General features: G+C 42.6%; 1 protein-coding gene across 1 annotated transcript in view; it reads right to left on the bottom strand.

Annotated features, from left to right (window-relative positions):
* The window catches only part of RTBDN (retbindin), a 103264-nt gene extending 91124 nt beyond the window's left edge, over positions 1-12140 (bottom strand). Inside the window, exon 1 of the mRNA XM_078689233.1 lies at positions 11687-12140. The gene's annotated coding sequence lies outside the window, so the exon portion shown is untranslated. The remainder of the gene's footprint in view (positions 1-11686) is intronic.
* Between the last annotated feature and the right edge of the window lie 14687 nt (positions 12141-26827).

The following is a 26827-nucleotide window of genomic DNA, read 5'->3' on the forward strand; positions in this document are numbered from 1 at the left end:
ACAGAACCACACCCGTCTGATCATATGTGTACCTGGATGGTGTGATTGAGATATGGGACATTGCTTCCCGCAGCCACCGCCTCATGATGTTGTTGTGTTGCACATAGAACGGAGAGGGCTTTGTCCCACACATTCTTCTTACAGCATCCCTTACCTAATCACTTACACCTTTCTTTACTTTAAATCTAAGGTAAATAACTCCTAAACCTGACATCACACCTTTCCTTACTGCAACAGACCCTCCCACCAACCCTAACATGAACCCTTGATCCAGGCTGACCATACCAATTTCCCTTCATGCCTGTACTTAAATCATTCTTTAACCGTTAACTAAATTTAAACTAATCCTAACCCTGTCACTTGATCCATCAACCCTGTCACTTGATCCATTCCTAACTCTTACCCTAATACTAACTCTTACTCCTTGCCCTTATTCCAGTGTGTAACCTTACACCATCCCTCCCATCATACCTTACTCTAACCCAGTAATCCTAACCCCTAAACGTGAGCTAAATCTACAAATACATTTGTCCCTCACCCCATCCCTTATGCCAACAAGCTAAACATTTTTTACTACATTTTCTTTCAAACTGTCAACGACGTTTAAGAGCCACTGATAACTTTAACAAGGCACTGTAGGACCTTATACTGGGCTGCCCTGGAGAAAACCTTGTTGGGCCCTTGGCCTCTTCAATCTGTTCATTTGGCAGAACAAAGTCAAATACTAATCCTTAGACAGGTTTTGAGCCAGGTTTTAGAATCCCTCAACGCGAGTGACCGGCTGGCATTCCTTGATCTCCAGCACATCTACTTTCATCTACCAATCGAACCCGCTTATGCACGTTCCCTGAGGTTCACCACGGAATCTCAGATCTGTCAGTTTATGGGTACTGCTATTTAGGTTGACCACTGCACCATGGGGTTTTGCAAAGGTCACGAGCCATGTGTTTCCATCGTTGGATGCCTGGCTGATGATGGTGGGGTCTCCTGCACTGGTCATGGAATATATTCATTAACCTTCTCTGTGACTTGGGTTTCACTATCAGTGCCCAAAAGTCCCATCGCCCCCCACCCCACCCTACATAAAGGCGGCTGTGCTGGACACAACCTTACATGAAGGCTTTTTCTACACGTTAGAGATATTTTGACATTCAGGATATAATTCCAGTGTCTCTGGCTCAGTCTCCGATCCCAATTCTATAAGTCCTTTGCCTCGTGCACCCTGTTGTTGCCACATGCCAGATGGCGGATGAGGGTCCTTCGCTGGCGCCCCAGGAAGCAATGGCTCCATCCTCAGGGGTGTCTCTAGGCTCGAGTGCAGATTTGAAAGTCTAGCCTCCCAGATCTGCACTAGGCAAAGCTGCAGTCCAATTAGTGATTGTATGGCCCGACAGCCAGGTGTGAAAATTCAGGGTCACAATCCAGCTATGGGATTTCCAGCTCTGAGAGCCTCTGTAGGGATTTCAGGCTCTAAAAGCCAAGAAACATGCATCCAGCTCTTCCTACCACAGTAGGGCATTCAGGCCATATCGGAAGGTGTTTACGGCTCCGCAGCCATGGTATGATTTTGATGCACATGCAGCTGGGGCCAGGACAGCATGTTCTTGGTCTTCCCCAGGCAGCCAATGAGAGGATTTCAGACATTACTAACCATAGTAGTCATTTACACTCTGCGGAATCCAGGGCTGAAATTTCAGGGTTTTTTAGCAACTGAGTCTGTTTCAAGCTCTGGTTGGCTATCTTGAAATAGTGGGCCCATTGCTAGGGCAGGTATTTCAGGCTTTGCATCTCAGATGTTTATTTCAGGACTGGAACACAATACACCCCAATCCACTAATGTGGGGTTCTTTTAGTCGAACAGCTCAACCCTGCTTCCAATTTCATAAATAAAACCTTGCTGAAAGACTGGTTAGGCGGATAACTAAAGTATTTCAGTCAGTAGACAAGATTGTATCCTAGAATTCCTTCCTGTCAGATCTACAAAGTGGAAAAAGGAATTACTTTTGTAATGGTCAAAGACAGTTCCTCAATTCCCTACAAAAGAACGTGGGTCTGATGTATATTATAATCTCTGTGAAGCACCAGAGTTTGTGTACGCTTTAGAAGTAATTCAACCTTAAAGAAAGCCCCTTACAACCTTATTGGTTCAAATAACTAAATTTTACAAAGTGATAAGGGCTGTGAACTGGAATTTTAGGTTCCTCGTGATGGTTTAAGACTCTGCCATCTGCGTGGACGAATCTGCCATCTGCATGGACGAATTTGTGTGTTGCAGTAGTCCACTTGGGATTGGCAGTGCTGTTTTGAAGTTATGGACAATCAAGCCCACAGATCATCATCAGGGCTTATAGAGAACACAGCACATTTGTGCTACAGGGAGCTCATGAAAGGCCAAACAGTTCCTAATTATTCAGATGACTGAGTCAAATAAGTTGGCTACAAAGGATTTAGAAATAAACCATTGCCAAAACTAGGAAGAGGAAAGTGTGTGTGCAATGATTATGTGCAATAGAGTACATTTTGCATTACAGTTGTTAATGATAATTTCTTCAGCATGACATGCACTCATTGTGAGCCTCTGAACAAAACAATTTTCAGGGTTTATTCCACAGACTACTGGCAGTCAAGCGCGTATCTGATTGAAACGTGGGGATTCATTCCACCGTTGTGCACATTGAACATTAAAGACTCTGCCAACAGGAGTTGAACCTATGTAGTGAAGGCTATGAAAGGTTGCAAGATCAGAAGGTATCCCTGAGCCTATATTTAGAGAATATCTTTCCTAAAACCACAAGACCTGGTGGCCGGCTACCCTCGGAAGCCCAAATATCCCCTCAGACCACGCCAAAAACAACTCATCACTCACCATGAACCGACAGGATAACGCCATCACCTCCAGCTGCTTCAACACCCTCCGCATCCTCTGCAAGACCTTCATATATACCCCCCCGAGTCAAGGAAGACAGTCACCCATGCACTCATCACCAACAGACTGAACTATGGAAATGCACTCTACGCCGGCATCAACAAAACCCTACTCCGCAAACTACAGACAATGCAGAATACAGCCGCCAGACTCATCCTTGGCATCCCCCGACACGCACACATCAGCCAACACCTATGAAGACTCTACTGGCTCCCGGTGAAGAAAAGAGTCTCCTTCAAAATCCTCACCCATGCCTACAAATGCCTACACAATAACCAACCCAAATACATCAACAACAGAATCAACTTCCAAGTACCCAAAAGAAACCTCCGATCTTCCAACCTCACTCTGGCTGAAACCCCGTGCATCCACAGAGCCAGAGCAGGCAGAAGATCATTCTCTCACATTGCAGCCAAGACCTGGAACGACCTACCAGCATACATCAGGCGCACTCCCCCCCCAGAACATCTTGAGGAAGACCCTCAAGACCTGGCTCTTCAGCTAACCAGATCTGCGGACCCTCCCCTCGGGAAACATCCTTTACAACGCAACTTTTACCACGCAGTGCCTTTACGATGCAACTATTACAACGAAAACCATTACAACGCATTGCGCTGGGGGGCGCTCTAGGATAGGGAATAGATTTAATTTACTATCCAACACCTTCCCTACTATCCACGGGGACTGGAGTTGGAATAGTAAATTAAACTATCCACTATGCAGCACCCCGAAGCGCTATGCGTTGTAATGGTTTGCGTTGTAAAAGTTGCATCCTAAAGGCATGCGTGGTAAAAGCATGCATTGTAACGACGTACATCCCTCCCCTCAGCACCTTGAGACCCTCACTGGTGAGTAGCGTGCGTACAAATTCCCCCCCTGAAGAAGAAGCAAAGGAAACATAAGAAACAAGGTAAGTCTCCTGGCCCAACCCAATCTTCAACGGGATCTTCATCCTTGGAGTCTGAGTTGGTCCTGGTAGAGCCATCTGACCACTCTCCAGGTGACTCAGCTCCTGTTCCACAGTGGGACCTATCCCCGGAGTCGGATCTCCTGGTGCCAACTTCTCTGGCAGTGATGCCCCTGGATCTATTGATGCTGGATTTGCCAATGTCTATCTTTCCAATGTTGTCTACATCCTTACAAGAATTCCCTGCACCAGGTACGGATCCTGCGATGTTTCTTAACACCATGTTTGGCATCTTTACTAGGGTCTTGAACCAATCACAGCTGGGGCGCCATTTGAATTCCCCATGTTTGAGCGGTTCAAAGTTTGCTAGCTGCTGAAGAGACTACAGAGGAAAATTTCTGCAAGGGACAGGAGGAGTGTCCTATGCTTGTGGGACTTTGGAAGGTAGCCCAAGAACAGGCCAACAGAGGATTGGCCATGAAACACTGTGTTTGCTGGGAGGATGGCCTACTTTGTAGTGAGCCAGGGAATCTTGAGCCGGGTACTAGAACGAAGCTATTGGTTCCATTAGTGCACAGGAACTTCCTGTTGCCAGTGTTCCATGAAGTGCCCTTAACAGGAGACTTAGGGATTACAAATTCCCAGGATAGGTTGAACCCTCTGTTCTACTGGCCAGGGATGCGCTGAGACACAGAAAGGTTCTGTAGAATCTTCCACTTGCCAGGTGAATGGTATGACAGGAGCACAGTTAGGGCCTCTGCCATTGTAGGTGTTCTCTATGAGCGGGTGGAAATAGACATCATCAGTTCATTTGACCCCCCAGCCTCACAGTCAAGTAACAAATATATCTTGGTTCTGGTGGATCTTTCCAAGCTTCTAAGGAGCATGACTGCACTAGTAATAGCATGAGCTCACCAGGAAATCTTTTCTAGTGTTGGATTTCCAAGGATGGTAATGTTTGAACGGCTGATATATTGATTGCTTGACTTTAGCCTGAATTATTTCTATTCACACACTGTCTTGTCCTGATGAGGCTGTAAGTTGTGAGGCTGAAGCACGTCTGACTTTATGCAAGTCCACCCTGGAAGGCTAAAGAAGGAATTCATTATTTGAATGTCATTAAATACTACGAGGATTAATCACTCACATACAACCTGGCAATCTGTTATGTGGTGGACTATCTAAAGGCGGACCACGCTTACTTATGTTGTAAGACTGAAATACCTATTGTTCAAATTGTGATAATAACAAAGACAGTGTGGCAACATATTGATAGTTTTGAATTTGGGAACTGAACATAATGCAGAATAATGTTCATTAGATGAAATACATAGAATTATTTTTGCCTTGACTCTTACATATGGGGATTTGAAAGGAGTATATGTGGTTAGGTAATATAAGCAGGGAATATAAAAGAAGAGTTTAGTCTACTAATAACATGTATTATTGTTGACTAAGTACCCCAGATTTATCTGTCCCGCTAGAGTTTCTATGTTTTGCAAATAAACTGGTAGGCAGATACTATTGCTCCGCTCTTGGAGATCCTGTGTTCCTCTCCACGCACTCTTCTTCTGAGAGTTTGGTCATACAAGACTCCTTCTACGTGGGCCAGATGGTAGGCAAATTTCCTACAACTCCTTCGGACAGTGACTCTAAAAGATTGTGAGCCTGGAGGAAGAACATTTTCTTAGCTGGCACTATGACACTGAAACATTGAACGCTAATTGCTTTTTAGCATGATATACACATGATTTATGGGACATTGCCCTGCACGTTTCACTGCATGTGCAGGAGGACTTATGCCAGTACTCTCAAGTAGTGTTATGTGACAGATAAAGTGCTTCTAGGCATATCATCGTCGTGCCTTGATACTGCCGACTCGAAGGTGAGAGCTATCAGTACCTCAATCTCTCTTCGATCCTGGATCAGAAATTTGGATTCGTCTAATAATATGCAGGCAACCTTAATGTATCCTGCATTTTATGGTGCCTGTTTATTTGGGTAAACAACTATGAAACAACCTCTTATCAGACCTTTCTTATTTCAACATTGGTAATCACTCAAAAAATGACATTTCCCCAAAACAAAATCTCATCACATAAACTTTTTTCTTAGTTTTATTATTTATCAAAACATTTGTGTTTTTTTTTATTTTTTTATATGTTTTAAACTCATGTGATCACAAAAAACATTTACAAATGAATACAAATTCATTTAAACATTTAATTTAATTGAAAATTAGAGAATTAAATCTCTCAATTGTGGAAACCCCCATATAAAACCATCATACCTCCATTCTCACCTTTCAAACATACTATCAACCATACCACACAAAAACTGACAATAAAATACACATCTGTAGGTGGGATCCTACTCGCTGTTACTGTCCAACATGATTGTAGAAGTCAAAATTAGCATTCAAAAGTCTGTTCAGTTATTACTGATTAGTTCTTCTTTTGTCTGGTTCTTGGGTAGGATTCCCTGATGTGTAATAACTGGTCTACGCACTTTTCGGTGAAAAAAACAATTTTATATCACCTTCTTCAGCACCAAAAAAACATTTCGTTACATCTGTGTAGTGACCAGGGGGTTCTATGCGTTGTTTAACGTAGAATTATTTCAAGTTCAAAAAGGGATACTTAATTGTCCAGATAGAGGTCATCAGTTAGGTATACTTTATTGTCCAGATAGAGGTCATCAATTAGGTATACTGTCAGGAAGTCAAATTTCCCTAATGGTATATTCGTATCTTGGGGAGAGATTCTCTAATTGATCAAGGTCCAGTCTAATCATGTACTCGGATTGTTATATATCCACCATCTCTGTGGAGATGTTATAGTTCCATCTATATAGTGGTAATGTGAGTGGTTTCCCAATGTCTCAAAGCAGGCCCTTTATCCTGTACTTCGAGGAATTATGTTTACTTGGTGGTTAGTTCAAAAAGTTTCAATCCGTATTATTTCACAGGTGCAACCGTCCACTCCAGAATGCGCAACAGCAGGGAAAATATAGGGGTAACACTTACTATTACCACTCCAGTCTGTGGAACAGTAGGAAACCCGCTGGATTTCAGAGAGATGAAATGTACTATTCCCACGCCAGAAAGTGCAACAATAGGGAAAGTGTTACCTGCGAAGAGGTTCATTTTACTCCTCCTACTGCATTCTAAGCAAGAGTAGGGAAAATGCTTCACTTCAAACACATTACATATAGGTATAAAAAATAATAAACTCTTAATTAAAAAAGTAATTAACATAAAACATCGGTATACTGAAAAACAAAAACACAAATTACATAACTAGTAATCAATAAAAATGATCAATTAATAAATAATTGCTATTCAATTATTCATTTATGTATTAACTTCACGCCTTATTCGCCTACAAACCTAGCAGCCGGGACCTAAAACATAACTAAAAAAATAGTTATTCATTAGCTTACATATTTAAAATAAATGTAATAATCAATTGAAAATTAATATTAATTGTTTATTAATACTTAACTTCTCATCTTAGACCCCTACAAACCTAAAATCCTGAAACTAAAATAAAATGACATTAAAAACGTATTTCACAATTTAGATATTTAAAATGTAATTAAGTAATTGATTTACAAATAATAATGAATAGCTCATTATACCTTAACAGTCCACCCTGTACCCCTACAAACCTAGCATCCCTCAAAATAATAAATAAAATAAATCAGTATTCATATTTTACATAATAAAAAATCTATTAAATAATTAATTAACACTTAGTAATTATTTGCTAATTAATTAATACTTAAGTAACATCCCACCCTAAACCTCTACACATCTAGCAGTCCACAACTAAAATAAATAAGTATTCCATAAATAACAGTTAAAAATCAATGAATTAAGATTTAATAGTTAATTGTTAATTAATTAATACTTAACTACCCACCTTATACCCCTACAAACGGAACAGTCCTCAAATAACAAAAATAAATCAGTATTAAACAAATTACGTAATAAATATCAATCATACCATTAAATAAAAGGTATTAAATAATCCTTAATTATTACATAATTAACTTTCCACCCTCTCCCCCTACAAACCCAACAACCCACTACGATGCTATAAATTATTATTAAAAATGTATAAAAAATTCGAAATCACTTAAAATTACAATCTATATCTTAAAAACATTTAATACCTTTTACATAAACAATATTAACATAAAATTAATACATCAACTGAAACGCATTAAATTAATTTTAAAACAATATTCTTACCACTATATTAGTGAAAATTATATTAATAGTAGCAATATTATTTACAATGATATTGCTTACTTCAAAAAACAATATTCTTGTCAACGATATTTGTGCTCCACAATATTTGTGGGTCAAGATATTTAATATCTGATATTTCTGTATCCCAATATTTTTAGATCAATATTTTGTCCTCGCTTCATTCACTAGAAGAGGAGCAGTACCGATAAACAAAGGCTATAAGACTGTAGACCGAGCTGTTAGGTTGGTTATGGATAAATGTAATTTCTTTTTTGTGTGGGTTCTACTTCATGAAGTATTTTAACATCCATGACTGAACTGCTTCAAGTGCTTGGGGTGACTCTCGGGCAGTCAAACTAATTTTCTTGAAGGCAGAACAGTATCTGTGTGTCAAGTAGAAGACAAACAAATAAACACAGGTAGAAAAAATTTATGGGGACATACGAAGAACCTGTAGTAGCCCCCAAACAATGGGGCTGATTAGGGTGGCGGCAGGCTTACGTCCGCCTGCCACCCTATCAAAACGAGACCACCCGACAGGCTGTCAGCAGTCCCGATAGAGACATTACGATGCGACCGCCATCACACTGTCGCAATGCCTATCCTTTGCATTGCGGCGGGTGGTGCTGGCTGCAGCACATGCCGCAATGCATAAAGGGGACACCTGACATATCCCTGCACTATGTGGCAGGCAACATGCGGTGCCTGCCACATGGTGCAGGGATATGTAGTGGGGCAAAGCCCACAGTTTAGGGCCAGGGGGTAAGGGGGGCCCACTAAGGGCTCCCAAAGTCCCTTTCCCCCTGCTTTTTCTAAGGCTGGCGGAAAGGGACATCATAATCCCTATGGCGGTGCCTGGTAGGCACCGCCACCGTTGTAGGGATATGATTCCCCTCCAATGCACCGGCGGGCTCTAGGAGCCCGTTGGATGCATGGCGGTCAGACCACCAACTACCGGCCCGCCATGGTAATATGGCAGGTGGATAACATAGTCCCGATGGTGGTGGGACCGCCACTGACGGGCTGTCGGTGGCGGTCCCACCGTCATCATAATCGGCCCCAGTGTTTTAATCTCACTGAAATACGACCCAAGTTGAACTCCTGGAGTCCTCTAATAAAGAACAAACTGTATCCACTGTAAGGATGTACCTTGGATGGCACGATAAACCTTGAATGAACAGGCAATGTCAGAAGCAGGAGACTGTTCCAATAGGATTACCGTACTGACACCACTACCATTTTCAAGTACTTAGATCAACAACGACAGACATTACCATTGATTCTGTACTCACTTGTTGCCCACAACTAGCCTTGATGTCATCCAGAGTTGGTCAGCATATAGGATCAGTGATGCAAGTCTAAAATCTAGTGACTTGTTTGCATCTAATTGGGGTTTCTTAAACAATGGCTGGGCTATTACAGCTTTAAATCCAGTTGGAACAATGCCAGAACTGAGAGATCAATTTAGTGTCATAAATAGAATCAATACTTTCTTAATTTTTTTTAACAGAATCAAGAATCCTTCCCGGGCCAATATCCAGTAGCAAATTAGATATTTTACTTTTAATTATAATACCATTCATATTTTTTATGACAAGAGACTCGAATTTGCAATGGTCCTTGTTGCACCTTTAATAATTCCTCCTGAATTTTATCGGTCTAGTCATGGTTGTGAAAAAACTGGAACATATTGTTCACCAAAGACTGAGTAGGAATAACTACTTTGGAAGAGGCCAGAGTAGTAGAAAGAGATTGCAGATTTTTAAAAATTGCACTGAAAATAATTTCAACTGCAGATATTGTCTTGGATTAGTAAGCATTTTTTTTTTAGAAACTCTACTTAAATATTTGTATTCCTTCATTTGATGAGTCACGTTTTTTTTGTCTTGTTAAATTATAGTTTTTAAGTCACAATTTTTTAAAAATACATTTTGTTCAGCTTTCTTCAAAACCTTTTATCTGCTTTTAATTAAGAGGTGGACCACTCACAATTGAGGATTTTCATTTTTCTTGTCGGTGCACAATAGCAGTTAAGCTGACATGAATATTAAACTTACTGTGGTCTCTGGATAATCTGTAGCTTTAATTGCTCCTTAAGTAGATAGTACGTCCTCTAAACTTAAGCTTAGTGTATTAAGAGAACCTTATTCCACTTAAGAGCAACGTGAACAACATGAGGGGATTAGGGTGAGGTGAGCAGGGTAAGGATTTTAACTGCTGGCGGTCAGAGTGGGGATTTAAAGACTTCTGTGTTTCGAATTCAAGGGTTTGCCCTCATGCTGCACTTTTTTTAGAGTGCCGGGGTATTACTTTGAGCTTGTGGAGCCAGGGTAGAGGTGGTGATGGGTAGACATTGTAAGCCCTACCATTATAAGAGCCAATTTAAGACTTCCAGTTTTGAATTATGTGCAGTCAGTACATGAATGTAATGCTCGTTCACCTTGGGTCGAGGTTTTTCAAGTCTGGTGGTCAGGAAATTGATTTCTCAGTCTCCATGCAGAGTGGGGAACTGCAGACGCTGGCAAGAGATAGGACTTCCAGGCTCAGCCGAAAGGGTAAGACTGCCATGCTGCCTCCATATGTGCCCTGTTTCTGGCCATGCTGCCTCCATATGTGCCCTGTTTCAGGCTCTGGGGCTGGGGTAGGTGTTTCAGGCTCTGGGGCTGGGGCAGGTGTTTCAGGCTCTGGGGTTGGGGCAGGTGTTTCAGGCTCTGGGGCTGGGGCAGGTGTTTCAGGCTCTGGGGCTGGGGTAGGTGTTTCAGGCTCTGGGGCTGGGGCAGGTGTTTCAGGCTCTGGGGCTGGGGCAGGTGTTTCAGGCTCTGGGGCTGGGGCAGGTGTTTCAGGCTCTGGGGCTGGGGCAGGTGTTTCAGGCTCTGGGGCTGGGGTAGGTGTTTCAGCGACTGCGCCTCGGTTAGGGTTTTTGGGGTCGGCAGTCAAGTAACATTTAAGGCCCTGCCTCAGGGTAGGTGTTTCAGGTTGTGTCCACACCTTAGATTTATTTGGGGCTGCAACCAGGATGAGGATTTGAAGTTCTGTATTCAATTTGATTTTAGACTCTCGTCAGAGCCAGTGGAAGGTTTTTAATGCACGTTTGACGTGGTTAGACGTCATTAGGTTCAGATATACAAGTGTGAGAACTCGTTCTATCACTTACTCAGCACCAATCCTCCGAACTAACCTCAATTTCACGATCTACTTTGATGACCTCCCTTCATCGCATCTCACCAGCAGGCAAGGGACCGTGTAACTAGCGAACGAGAGCTATATAAAACCGCATTATATACAATATATTACACGCCCTTCTGGTTCGTGCTTTCTCCAAGGTCTTAACCTTACAAAAACTCGTGCTAGCTGCATTCTGGGGGGTTTGAGCAGACACTCTGCATCCCCCAATCCTCGTGTTTGGTTGCACTCAGTACTTTAGGAAACCACACGTTTCATCATTGGCTAGGTATCTCCAGGAGCCTTCGACACGTCTGAGGCCACTGAATAGATTCGGTCAGCTGCATGGCTCGAGGCAGGGGACACTGATGTAGCCCCGCCTTTCTTTCCACCCCCTGCCCCTCTAGAAAGCTCCTCTGCCCCCGCCTGGCCTCACCTGCTTGTGGTGGTCTGTGGATGCTGCTGGGGGCCCGGTGGGCCAGTCACCCTCTCTGTCGGTGGATTCTGCGCGGATGCGGTTCCGTCAATACTGTTCTAGTGGGCCGACGGTCAAACACGGACACCGCTGTGGCTGGACCGCGGCTGCAGACGGGGAAACGGCCACTGGTCTGCGGACAGCGGACAGTCCGAGGACGGATACAGACAGCGCTGGGTGCCGCAGTCGATGGACCAGGGATGTTGCGTCGCTGGGCAGCGGGTACCGTTGCTGGGCTGCAGATGCCGCCTGATAGATGCTATTGGTGGTGGGCTCCGGGGGCTGCTGGAGTTGCACACCCCTACTTTGCTGGTCCGCTTGGGTCGGTCTGTGGCGCGGCGCTGGGGGACAGACAGACCTGCGGCTGGGTGCTCTCGCCTCCTCTGCTCGTGTCACTCTGCGGGCCGAGGGATCACGGAGGAGCTGTCACCCCACCTAATGCCCCCCCCCCTCCTGCATCACTCCACCCCACCCTCTCCCTGACACTCTGCAGCATCCAGCAGCGGCTGACTCTTAAAAGGGCAACGTCAGCCGCGGAGAAAGGCGTTCTCATGACCGGTGCGCACCCATCATGCCTGTCCCGGACTGGGGCGTGAGGAGGCAGCCTGTCTGTCTGTCCTCGTCATGCTGGGATAGTAATAGGCAGGCACTTTTTCAGGATACCAGGCGGCCGTGATAGGCTGCCATCTAGGGCTCGAGTCGGGGGTACACCCAGGTACACGGCGTCCGCCCTCTCTTTTTACAGGGTGGACGCCGTCCCCCCTGCCAAGAAGCTGGGCCCCACAGAAATATGCTGAACGTGTCCCGGTGTAATTTTCATATACCAAGACACGTTCAGCATGTGACGTCATGAGGTCATGTGCATATTGACAGTCCCCCCACTTCCTTTCATAGGACTTGTGCCCTGCTGGCATCCCTCCTGTCTGACCTGGGTATACGGGGGTACCAGCGAGGAGGTACCCCATTAAGGCTCATCTGGTGTGTGAAGGGGGCACTCTGCCTTTCTCTTCTGGGTATATGGAGGGAAATAGGGGCAACTCTGCATTCTTTCTAAGACATGTGGTGGGAGCTGCCTGCCCTGGGTATGTGAATGGGGTGAGTGGCACTCGCCTCCCCTGTCTGTTCCGGATGTGTGGCTGCAGCTATGAGCCACCGCGTGCCCTTGCCCTGGGCTTGTCAAGGCAGCATGGGGTAGCTCCGTCCCTCTGTCCCTGGCTAAGTGCAGGCATCGAGGGGGCACCCACGGGCCTGGCCGGAGTATGGTGTGGCAGTAACATGTTGAGGGAGCTGACGGAACCCCGCCTGTCTTTGCTGGGTATGTGGAGGTAGCGAGGGGAAGTGTGTCCGGGGTGTGAAGGAAGCGATGTCCAGTCTACTGTTGACTCGGGCCTGGGTGATCGTCCTTCTAGTCTCGGTGGGGATCCACTTGATGAGTCTGGAGCATGCGGAGGGTGTTGAAGCAGGAGGAGGAGACGGCGTTGACCTGCTTCGTCATGGACAGGGTGGAGTCGAGGATGACCCCTAGTTTGCGTGCGTGGTCGGTGGGTGTAGGGGGTGCTCCTAGTGCAGTTGGCCACCAGGAGTCTTCCCAGGCTGTGGTGGTGGATCCGAGGATGAGGACCTCCGTCTTGTCCGAGTTCAGCTTCAGTCGGCTGTTTCTCATCCAGTAGGCGGCGTGGACGTGGGCGTCCAGTTGTGGAGGTTGGTTTTGGCGGTGTGGGGGTCTTTGGTGAGGGAGAAGATCAGCTGGGTGTCGTCAACGTAGGAGATGATGTTGAGGTTGTGCCTATGTGCTATGTGGGCGAGAGGTGCCATGTAGCACAGGAAATGACAGGCAGGGACTCCACCTATTTGCCTTATGTATGCGGGGGCAGCAATGATGAGGAACATCAGTTGCCGGTCCGGGGTTTGTGGAGGGAACTTGGAGGCACCCCAGCTGTTTGTCCTCCGTATGTGCATGAAACAAAAGATCAACCCAGCTGTCTGTCCTGGGATAGTGGCGGCAGCGAGGAGGAGCAACTCACTGGTCTGTTCGATTTATGTAGCGTGGAGGGGGCGGCGGCAGGATTCATGGACCTCTCATTACCCCTACAAACAAAGCTTCAAATAGCTATTGACATCCCTTTACTAAGCACCAGACAGAGTCCATGGTGTTCAATGCAGGAATCACCTTCTGAAATCATTGCGCCCTCTGGACAGTTCCCTCAGAAGATATTTCTCCAATATTGAATCCTTCATAGATTCACATGCTTGAATCATCCCTGTTGTTGTGCTGGTAGTTCTAGAGTAGACCTAGAGATCAGTACAATATTAAACACAGACAGAAAGACTTCAACATAGTCACAACAGTAGCCTTCTCATATCATTTGAACAGATTCGAAACTCAGGCAATCAAAGCAAAGCACTGTATCACCCATCCCCACACAGGCCACCTTAGTTCAGATTTCTATTGTAGGTCATGTGTGAAGGGAGTTTCCCTGAGCTCTACTCAGTCTGTCAGATAAGTTGACTTTTCCATAATGTTTCTCTATATTTCCAAGAGACTTGACATCACATCTGCAAGCTACTAAGCTTACACAAGTTCAACCATCTCTGAATCCTCAAAAAAGACTGTCTTAGACTATGCAGTGGCAATAAATTACACAAAAAGGGGGCACCTGAACAATAAATAAACAGGCAGAAGAATCAGGGAAGCAAATGCATGTACCAAAAAAACACAAACTGCCTGGAAAGGTTCAATTGGTGGAGTATCTCGCCATATTTCAAAGATGCTTACTAAGTCATCTCGGAGGCATTGTGTGTGTTGTGTGTGTGTGTATATATATATATATATATATATATATATATATATATATTCTTGTAGATTCTGCCTCAGCGTGCTTACACCACAGAATGACGGACCACCACGCAGCAAGTAAATATTCCAGGAAGTTTTATTCTCTCCTCTCACATTCTTTCTTAAGCATGACGCATTTTGGTTAACAAGTAACCTTGATCACATAGCGATTATGCAGTAACCTTCCCATTAAATACTTGTTTTTTTACACCCATTTGTACCACGTGATAATAAAAAGTGAGAAAATACTGATGTGGATAATACATTGTTTTCTCTTTCTGGCATGCTTTACAACCTTTCAATATTGTAAATTGCGATGATGATAAATATATATTCTTTTGACAAGCCATATCATCCGAGATGTGCAAAATATATGCCATAAATATTAAATAATTAATACATATGAACAGATATGCTATTTCATAACAATTTAAAAACATCTAAAATTCATTTCATTTTAGAGCATTAAATATAGCAGTGTCAAATACTGTGTGCAAACTTCGCAATTTAGTTTTAAAATTCTAAAACACCAATGTTATTAAAGAATATCAGCATAAAATGCTTTAAAACCAAAGTAGTGTAAAAAATTACGCAAATACAGTACCTCGAGGAATCGCCTCGTGTATGTGCAAATGATTTTTTTGCCTGTCAATTATCATCCTCAACGTTGTTATATTGATATAGCATACTCAATATCTTGTGAATTTATATGATTCTGAGTTCGAGCCCGGGCCCAGAAATCATATGTGTTATATGTATTAATCCAAAAAGTGCTCTGTTTTTGTACAAAATAATGGATACAATATAAATATATTTAAAATATCTTAGGACTAAGAGATCGGCTTCTGCGTTTGCATAAAATGACTTTTTTTACTGTTACCGTATTATATCTTCTGTTTTCATAGAAATGTGTGCAAGTCTTCCGTGTTATTCAGACCATTTGGAGATTTGCTGTTTATATTTAAAATATACCTCGTCTCCAACTGTCTTAAAAGTTTTTCCCTGTCCCCACCTCTCTTAGGTACCGGTACTGCATCAATAACAAAGTAGCTCAAGCAATTGATATTTTTGTCATGTATTGCTTTAAAATGCCTTGCCACGGGATAGGTGGGGTCACTATTAATGATTGCGCGTATATGCTGTAGTATTCTTACATGCACTGGTTTAATGGTGCTGCCCACATATCTGAGCCCACACGTGCAGGTAAGTATATACACAGCAAATTCTGTGCGACAATCATAATTGCCTTTGATCTTATAGTCTTCGTCACAAAAGGGGGTATTATACTTAGTAGTATTTTTACCAAAATTACAGGCCCGACATGTTGTGCACTTAAAAAATCCATGTTTGGGTGGCAACCACATGGATGCAGGGGCCCCTGCTATCTGTGTTTGTGACACATACGCGGCCATGTTTTTACATTTTCTGAAGGTAACCTGCAGTTTTTCTGAAAGGTTTTCTTTTAAAATGTTGTCAGTTAAGACAATTGGCCAATTTTTGTTTAAGATAGCTCTTATCTTACGTTCTTGTCTACTAAATGTAGTGATTACTCTTGGTGCCTCTTTGTTAGTTCCAATCTCATCTTCTTCCTCGATGTCAGGGGGCAAAAGATCTATTCGGGGTTTTGCATCAGCTTTACTAGTGGCTTTCTTAAGCATGTCCTCTGCATAACCCCTAGCTCGCAGTCTTTCTAGACTTGAGGCTTTACATTTTTCGTATTCTTCGGAGGTACTGCATATTCGTTTTAAACGCAATACTTCCCCGTAGGGTATACTGGCGATTAGGTGCTTTGGGTGCGCACTGGATGAGTGGAGGGTCGCATTGCCTGCAGTTGGTTTTCTGTATGCGGTAGTAATTAATGTGTTTTCAACCACCTGCACTTGAACATCTAAAAATTCAATTGTGTTCTTACTGCAGTGTGACGTGAAGTACAAGTTATAATCATTCACATTTAGTTTTTCAACAAACTCTTTTGCACTTTGACCATCTCCCCTCCACACAATAAAAACATCATCTATGAAACGCATCCAAAGACAGACTTTTGATTCCATTTCCAGTTGGTATTTTTTCCACAGGACCTGCTTTTCCCAAAACCCAACGTGCAAGCACGCGTAGCTCGGAGAAAAGCAGGCCCCCATTGCCACCCCTCGTTTCTGTCTGAATACATCCTTGCCAAAGGTAAAGAAATTGTTATTTAGACACCAAGTGATCAATGATATGAGCATCTTATTATGAAGGACATATTCTGCAGGACGTGTATTTAAAAAGTGTTTTACACCCTTTAGACCTTGTTCATGATCAATGCTGGTATACAGCAATTCAATGTCTAATGTTAGTAACATTAAATCGTCAGTCCATAACATCTTGTCAATCCGTTTTAGGAAATCGCCAGTGTCTTTTATGTACGACGGCAAACTTTTTACCAGTTCTTGTAGATAAAAGTCTATATATTGTCCTATTTGCTCCGTCATACCATTGATGGCTGATATTATAGGGCGACCTGGTATGGGTGTTTGTCCTTTATGTAACTTTGGCAGCAGGTATAAAAAGGGCATTGCTGGATGAGTATTATACATGAACTTAAATTCTTCACTGGTTATTAAGCCTTCATTTTTCTATTTTTGCAGTTCCCTTTTAATACTGTCCTTTGCTTTGTTGTACATTTTCATTGATGTTTTTTCATAGCAGTCTATATTATCTAGCTGCCGCTTTGCCTCTGCCTCATAGTCTGTTTTGCACCAAAGGACAATATTACCTCCTTTGTCTGATTTTTTCACCACTACTTCTGGATTTTTATTTATTTTTTCCATTAATTTGGTGAATTCAATCTGTTGCTGATTAGGTCTACTTTTGTTGCGATTAATTTGGCAATTTAATTTCTTCATTTCTTCAATAACACGGTCATGGAATACATCGATTGCATCTTTTGGCATGAGCGGAATGAATGTCGATTTGGGCTTAAAGGGGCTTTCTCCCGCTCCTTTCTGAAGTAAATTCATCTCACGTAACTTTATTTGCGTGGATAATTGTGAATCACTTTCTTCTTCGTTGTCTAGTTCCTGTAACGCCCATAGCGTGGGTACTTCAGAGGCCCGTAGGTTTGAACCTGTTGTGTTGAGTGTTTCTGATTTTTTCTCATCCCAAGCACTTCTCATTGCAAAGAATTTTCTCAATTTCAATTTTCTTATAAATTTGAAGATGTCAATCCGGATAGTGGCATAGTTAAAATCAGTGTTAGGGCAGTAGTTAAGGCCTAATGCTAGCAGTTGTTCCTCCGCTTTTGTAAGGACCATTGTCGTCAAATTAACCACTGTATGTGCGTCAACCCTCACTTCTTGCGCCAGAAGTTTTTCTTGTTTTTGGGTTTCCCGCTTGCGTTTCCTCCTGATTGTGCGTCTGATTGTGTTCCGCCTTTGCCGACCTGATTTTGCTTGTTTCGTTGCCTCAAGCTTCTCATCCTGGCAGACGCTAAAAAATCCAATTCTTCCTCCATGCTTAGTGCCACAAATTCAGTATTTCGGCTACCGTTACTGCCCGCTCCATCACTTGAACCACTTGTCAATGATTCTGCATCAGTGTTGGTGTCATCTTCAATTACATTAGAAGCCCCAGTTTGCAAAGTATTCGGTTTCATGGTCTGCTTCTCTTTCAGTTTTCGAAGATTATCATATTTTTTTGAGAAAGTATAAATTTGCCCTTTTTGGTAGTCTTCCAGATCTCTAGCAAATTTATGTATTTTCCTCGCAATTATTATTTTTTCTTCATATTTTTTCAAACGATCTTTAATTTCATTCCTTTTCAATATAATCCAATCTTGTTTATCTGACTTGCCCAATTCATTTTCAATGTCCTCAATTTCAGCCACTATTACCAAGCGATCGATCTCAGCATATTTAATCAATATATGTATGAGATTCATAGATGCTTGTAAGTTGCTCTCCCCCCATTCACGAAGCATCGCTGGGTTAGGCTTTTCAAAACTAGGAGCCAGTAATATGCGTAGTCCACGTGGGACTCTTCCTGCATCTGCATATTTTGTAAGGGACTTATGCTCCCACCATTTCGTAATTTCAGTTTTCATTTTCTTTTCTAAATCTTTAAGAAGCGAATTGAGGTCTTTATTAGCACCCTCCTTGGGGTTATTCGTCGTTGTATTCATGGTGTTTGATGTTTTCACGGCGTCAAAATATGCATCCGCATTAGCCTCTCTCTCTCGTACTGCGTCGTTAAGCATGTTTATAGCTTTTCTGTGTTATGTGTTTTTAATTATGCCAGCATGTACATCTGCAATCTGGCAGTGTCATCTTCCAGGATTTTATCAAAAATATACATTGTTTATTGTAGTCATCATCATATAAAATACATATATCTATAGTATATTTTAGTTTAGTTTAGTTTATTAAATTAGCACAGTTAATTAAAACCATTGCAATAAGATGTATATCTATACGTATCACAATACAACACATTCCTAAAGTCCATAAATAATAACTGAATGATGTACCATACATTTAGGCACTATAGCGCAAAATTCACTGATACTCGAATTCAACGCCCATACAACTCTCAATACATTCATTCAACAGATATCCTCACACATCTCAACAACCCACAACTAAACAAGACTGCAATAAACTAAGACCAATACTAACAAAACACACTAGTGAGAAACAAATATGACAACAAAAAATGACAACAAAAAGGAGAGAGAAATATTCAAAAATTCCATTATTTTCCATACAAAAATGTAGAGACTCGTTTCTTTAACACACAATTGCTTGAAATGTCATACTTTAGGTGTCCTTCAACAGTGAAGTTTGTTGCGTAGAAATGTGCAGACGCGCGTTTCGGTGAAGACCTGCAACCTTGGTAACACCATCTTCGGGTTGCTAACATAATCAATAATAGGGCGACAGTGGGTACATCCAATGCGGAATCTAAAAATACACAATAGTATCAAAAGCACATATATATGAGGCTAATCAATGTCCGAGGCTAATTACAGCTTATAGCGAGAATGAACGTAAGATAAGATCTATCATCAATAAGAATTGGGCAATAGTTCTTACTGACCCCGTTCTTAGAATGAACTTGCCATCCAACCCTACTATCACCTTCAGTAGAGCAAGGAACATGGGAGCAGTATTAGATCCTACGAGTCCTGAAATTAAAAGTAAACCTAACTGGCTGAAAACTAAAGACGGATTCTTTAAATGCTCCACATGTCGTGCGTGCAAGTTTGGAATAAATACAACAGAATACCACACTCCATTCAGTCCTATACCACATAAGATATTGGGGAACTTCAATTGTAAAACTGAATTCGCAGTTTACGTTCTCACCTGTACCTGTGGGCTTAACTACATTGGTAGTACTAAGCTGCAGGTTCATGAGAGAATCCTTCAACATCTACGTGCCATCTTGCATAGTGATCCCAATTATCCAGTGGCACGCCACTTCAAACAGGTACATGGAAATAATTTATCTTGTTTGAAGTATTATGTGGTATCTTCCGTCCCTAAACCACGCAGAGGAGGGAATAGAGAGGCCTTGCTTAGAAGATTAGAAACCAAATTCATTCTTAACTTCGATAGCAAATGCCCAAATGGACTGAACAATACCGAAGACATGTACACGTGCCTGTAATAAATGTATTCTGATTGTTCTGAGTGGGATATATCGTATATCCCAGAATTTGTTGCTGGTCTGAATGCAGATAACTCTATATATTTTTTATTACGCACATATTGTTATTTTGAGACATAGATAGGAATAATTGGTAACTACCGATATATGATGTATGTGGACTGCCAATTCCTAATTTCACTTTGTCACACTTTGGCTGAGACAAATTGATTAGATGTAGGGCATCATTAGTATAAGAGAAGTAATCTCTTCAACCACAGTTGAAGATGATTAGAATTGCCTCCCAATAGTTAAGCTGTTACCATCTTGCTACACATCTTTTCTGGAAGTCATGTCCCAGCCTTGGTTTGGTTGCAAGACGCATTTTTGTCTTGCAATCATTTTATCTATGCACACAATAATGCACTTTTTGCACATGGTTTATTGCACATTTGCTAGAAAAAATTATAGTAAAAAAAGTTATAGATATTGCTGCTATGCTCTGCATTAATTTGCACATTCTTCTTTTCAGTGTCATGCATCAGCGAGTAAAATCATGCATTTATGCAGTTATGTTAAATTGCACTATTGCACTTTATATTTCTTATGTATACATGGATTTATCCAGGGATTCTAAATTGTCAATCGGACTCTTTTTTTGTGATTAGATTATGGTTACAATCAAATGCTTTCATGATGCTAGTTTAATAACTAATTAAAAATTTTCGTGCTATCTGATTACATAGTCGGAAATGTTATAGTAGGTCATGATAAATTGTCCTGATGTTATAAGGAACCGAATACATGAGCAATATTCCATTGACTGTTTTGTTAAAAATCACGCAGTCTGTTTGCTATGTTTATTACTAACCTGCTGAACATGTGACCTGAGTGGGAAGGGCATATTATTTAAAAATGGCTTCAATCATTTACAGCCTTTATGTGATCAAGGGCGCCTGAGCCCGAAACGCGTCATCTGTCGAAATGCTGCTGAAAAGGTTGAATTAAAACATCTTGCCTAAACAAAGAAGTGGTTCGTTTCTCCTTCTTCGCCGCCGAGGTTTTGGTGGAAGTGGACGGAGTTGTATACTTACGATATATATATATATATATATATATATATATATATATATATATATATATATATATCCAAAAATTAGCAGGGTAGCACAAGTTGGAGGAAGCCACTCGAGAAAGGAATCTTTTCACAAATTTATTCAGCAGTCTGCAAACACGAACAACTCAGGCGCTGTCATCAAACTATTCTTGCTGGACCGGTTTCGGGAGCAAAACTCCCTTCTTCTGCAGCATGTAGGGCAGAAAGTGAGCACAGTTCACGTGCACACACCACCTAATGTATACCCGCCCATGGGCGTGGTTAAACACACGGTATCCTGGCTCTTGTAGTGTTGCGCGAATGTCTTTCCCAAGTGGGCTTGCCTCACTATTCCAACTTAGCCCAATGTTCCCCATGTGGGTAGATGCAAGCCACGTGAGCTTTCATGCCCCGCTCTATGGCTGCCAAATGGAAACAGGGCAAGCGTTTCCTGCACACGCCAGCCCGCTTCTCGACCATTTTTCAAGCACTGTTGTGTCCGAAAGGCTCCGCTCATTGAAATGGGCGGTGGGCGTCACTCCACGACCGTGACCAGCCGTTAACATCCAAAAATTTGCAGGGTAGCACAAGTTGGAGGAAGCCACTCGAGAAAGGAATCTTTTCACAAATTTATTCAGCAGTCTGCAAACACGAACAACTCAGGCGCTGTCATCAAACTATTCTTGCTGGACCGGTTTCGGGAGCCAAACTCCCTTCTTCTGCAGCATGTAGGGCAGAAAGTGAGCACAGTTCACGCGCACATACCACCTAATGTATACCCGCCCATGGGCGTGGTTAAACACACGGCATCCTGGCTCTTGTAGTGTTGCGCGAATGTCTTTCCCAAGTGGGCTTGCCTCACTATTCCAACTTAGCCCAATGTTCCCCATGTGGGTAGATGCAAGCCACGTGAGCTTTCATGCCCCGCTCTATGGCTGCCAAATGGAAAAAGGGCAAGCGTTTCCCGCACACGCCAGCCCGCTTCTCGACCATTTTTCAAGCACTGTTGTGTCCGAAAGGCTCCGCTCATTGAAATGGGCGGTGGGCGTCACTCCACGACCGTGACCAGCCGTTAACATCCAAAAATTTGCAGGGTAGCACAAGTTGGAGGAAGCCACTCGAGAAAGGAATATTTTCACAAATTTATTCAGCAGTCTGCAAACACGAACAACTCAGGCGCTGTCATCAAACTATTCTTGCTGGACCGGTTTCGGGAGCCAAACTCCCTTCTTCTGCAGCATGTAGGGCAGAAAGTGAGCACAGTTCACGCGCACACACCACCTAATGTATACCCGCCCATGGGCGTGGTTAAACACACGGCATCCTGGCTCTTGTAGTGTTGCGCGAATGTCTTTCCCAAGTGGGCTTGCCTCACTATTCCAACTTAGCCCAATGTTCCCCATGTGGGTAGATGCAAGCCACGTGAGCTTTCATGCCCCGCTCTATGGCTGCCAAATGGAAAAAGGGCAAGCGTTTCCTGCACACGCCAGCCCGCTTCTCGACCATTTTTCAAACACTGTTGTGTCCGAAAGGCTCCGCTCATTGAAATGGGCGGTGGGCGTCACTCCATGACCGTGACCAGCCGTTAACATCCAAAAATTTGCAGGGTAGCACAAGTTGGAGGAAGCCACTCGAGAAAGGAATCTTTTCACAAATTTATTCAGCAGTCTGCAAACACGAACAACTCAGGCGCTGTCATCAAACTATTCTTGCTGGACCGGTTTCGGGAGCCAAACTCCCTTCTTCTGCAGCATGTAGGGCATGTAGGGCAGAAAGTGAGCACAGTTCACGCGCACTTTTTGGATATATATATATATATATATATATATATACCTATCTATCTATCTATCTATCTATCTATCTATCTATCTATCTATCTATCTATCTATCTATCTATCTATCTATATATATATATCTAGATCAAGTCCGGTTTTCCGGACGAAACGCGTCATGCCGCCATCCCCATTGATGGAATAAAGCACACTATTTTTTTGTAATTCCTTGGTTTGTGGTCTGTACCTGGCTGCGTCCGTTGCTGTTGGTGTTCGGCGCCTCAGGATTGTGGATTTCTATATATATATATATATATATATATATATATATATATATATATATCTATATTTATCGATACAATTCCAACCACTTCCAGAAGAGCCCCTGGCGAAGCAGGAAACTCAGGCCTCTGCAGCAAAGTTTTTCAGGCAAGAAATACTTTATTTATCACCCCTCACGACATATATATATATATATATCCACAAAGAAAACTCCACACAACCTCCAGCAAGCAATGCAGCCACGCCGGCGAAGAAGGAGACGGACCACGAGGCTCAGGTACGATGTTTTTATTTTACCACAACAGCGAGCAGCTACGCGTTTCAGGCTTAGAAGCCCTTGTTCACACTGCAAATGTCTGAATGTTTGTTGCGTTTTTTTATATACATGCTAAGTGCTACACACCCTTTTCCCCCCATAGCGTCACGGATCACATGATCATGGTAAGTGAAAACATACTTGTTGTTAAAATTATTACTGAATAATTCCTTTTATACGATATAAAAACAGATACCAATCATGGATATATATATATATATATATATATATATATATATATATATATATATATATATATATATATACACACACATTAGATCACAACTGATTAGAGAATATATATATATATATATATATATATATATATATATATATATGTTGTACAGAAAGAAATATATGGACTTAACCTTATAGCCCCTTCATTAGATGATCTGAGGATCCAAAGGGAACGAAAAAAAGGGAAATAGAAAAAGGAAATCAAAAATAGGCATACAATGCCCGAGAGTTTGTCCATGTGAACAGAGGTAATCTGTAAAGATCGCCAAACCTAATCCCAAGAAAGACTGAAATAGCGCCTATAGGGGTTATAGGATAGCCTGAGGAAACAGCTGCAAAATTATGTTCCAATAAGGGCATGTACCTGGCTCCTGGCATACCACTCCAGGTAAAAGCGGTGCTTCCCTCTACCCTAGTGGATGAGGAGGGTGCTAGGTTAAACAACTATGTCCACTACTCCAGTTTACAACTTGATTAGGAATAAAACAACAATTAAAAAAACAAGACTGAGTAAGTGTTTAGTCTATAAGCCACCAAAGAGTATAATTATAATAATCCACATTTGTAAAGCGCACAACACCGGTAAGGGTCTCTAGGCGCTGGGGGCCGTCGGGAAGATTAAGCAAGCTATTGCCCAGAGTCACATGGTGCTGGACTAATCTGCCGCCGGAGCCGGGGACCGCACCGTGATCCCCAGATTTCGGAGTCAGTCACCCTAGCCGCAGCGCCACACCTTTTCCTATGTGGTGTGTAGCTAAGGGGTTAATAATACCTTCATTAGGTGTAAACGTGAACAATCCAAACCTATGGCGCGAAAAGAGAAGCTGGAGCAACTTCAAGTGACTGCTACTCATGCCGTACAAGTACACATCAAGACTGAATCCATCTTGATACCTCTAGGGCAGCAAATAAAATAATGCACCATCTGTAGCAACACCAAGTAAACATAAAAAATAAGCAGTTGGTACATAATAGTATATATGCAGAAATATGAAAATGAACAGAAATATAGTAAACGGAGACCAATCGGCCGAGTCAATGTAAATGGCTACGGAAGAAACCCTGGGGACAGACGGCGCATAAACTGCAGTGGCAATAAAACGGGCGTGGTCCATTATTAAGGGTTCGGAGGCCCTATCCCACTCCCTTTTTTCCAAGCACGATGAGTGTTTGTCAGGCTGAACAAAGGTGAACTTGACACGTACTCATCATGTTCGGGTCAGGTATCCAGATGCTTTCAATGAGCAAATGGGCAGGCTCCTGGCAGCCTGAGCCAAGCTTGCTGGCCTGAAGATTTGTGGGTGTGAGTATGTGTGCGCTCTTGTAAGTGGATTGGTGGAAGTGAGTGTGCACATGTGTGCCCGCCCCACTGCTCAGACACATTACGGACCACCACTGCAAGAAAAGGCTTCACACTGGAGATCCCCACGAGGAGTGTGTGGAAAGCCTTCATCCAGTCCACAGGGTACAGCACAGGAAGATCTACAGGATATTCTCTACTAAGGTTCTTAATGACAGAGAGGAGAGACTGTTATTAAGGCTACAAAAGTCAAAGTCTGGAGAAGTCCATACTTCTGAGGAAAAAGGTGAGGTTATCTCCAAAACATCAGGTAAATTGCAAACAGGGCACACATGCACTCTGTATGCTCTTCAAAAATAACACCTGAGGAAAAAATCTTCAACCTCTGTAGAACCACCTAAAAGGATTTAAAAAGTCCACAAGAGAAGACAGTCCAGCCTCGAATGTAGTGCTTCTGACAGGAATGATGCCATCTAAAGCGACCCAAAAGTCTTCTTCTGAACCATCTACTACTTAGAAGAACGTATTTGTAGAGCTATCAGCAAAACACAAATATTGACATCCTTACTGTTAACAAAGCCATTGCGAGCATCACCATAAGTTACACCATCATTGACAAAGAAGGCACAGTTGACAACACTAGTAACTACTCTAAGAAAGCATATTCAAAGACAGAGCAGTCAAAGAAAACACACACTTCAACATAGTCGATGAACATGCCAACATCAATGGGACCACAGACGACATCGTCAATGGGAATCTCTATTGATGAGAACACTGTTGACAACAGCGTTCGGTACAATGCCATCAATAAAAATTATCCAAGGCCATGTCATTTACCACTGCACTGACGACACTATTGACAACTACAACATAATTAACAAGAACAGATATTAACCACACCAAAACCCACAAAAATAACCCTAATTTCGAAAAAAGTATTCCAATTACATGAATACCAGAGCCCACTTCACCAAGTAGGTTTCACCTTATCTGCCACACTATCAACCTGATATGGAGGACTCAGATGATGAAGGACCCTTTGGACCTGCATACAGTCCTACACAGTTGATGGGGAAGTACCAAGTCTCCAAACAAATAGGGGGAAGGAGAGGAATTTTATTTGGTCCAGCATGTGTCCTCCCCAGATGTATTGGAATCACAAAAAATGAATTAGTGTGCTGTTTTGCTGGGCCACTTCATCTTAATTAGAGAGAGTGAGAATTGTAAGGTCATTGGGGCATCTCATTTAAGATGCACAAGTCCTCTCCAACGTCAGTGCCATGCTTCATCATCAGGCTGTGCTGCTCGCTGGGTGGTGCAGCAATATCCTGTGGACCCCATTTCAGGGCTCTTTACCAGAGATCTTTCTGATCTTTTTGCCTGGTGTAGTACCAAGACCAGGAAGAAAAACAACGTGAGGAGGTGGGGAACGTATTTTTAATGGACCCTGATCACACATACAACTCAGACACCATAGGGTCTTGCTAATATTTTGAGGAGCATCATGATGATAAGGGTGGATACAGGAGGCATCACAAGGGTCTTCTGGCCTTTTTTGCCTAGTGATGGAGTTGGGGGGGGGAAGGGGCGGACCGATCCAAAGAAGCTTTTTTGGGCCAAAACAGAAACCAATAG

Source organism: Lissotriton helveticus, chromosome 1_1 (assembly GCF_964261635.1).
Source record: "Lissotriton helveticus chromosome 1_1, aLisHel1.1, whole genome shotgun sequence".
Classification (NCBI taxonomy): domain Eukaryota; kingdom Metazoa; phylum Chordata; class Amphibia; order Caudata; family Salamandridae; genus Lissotriton; species Lissotriton helveticus.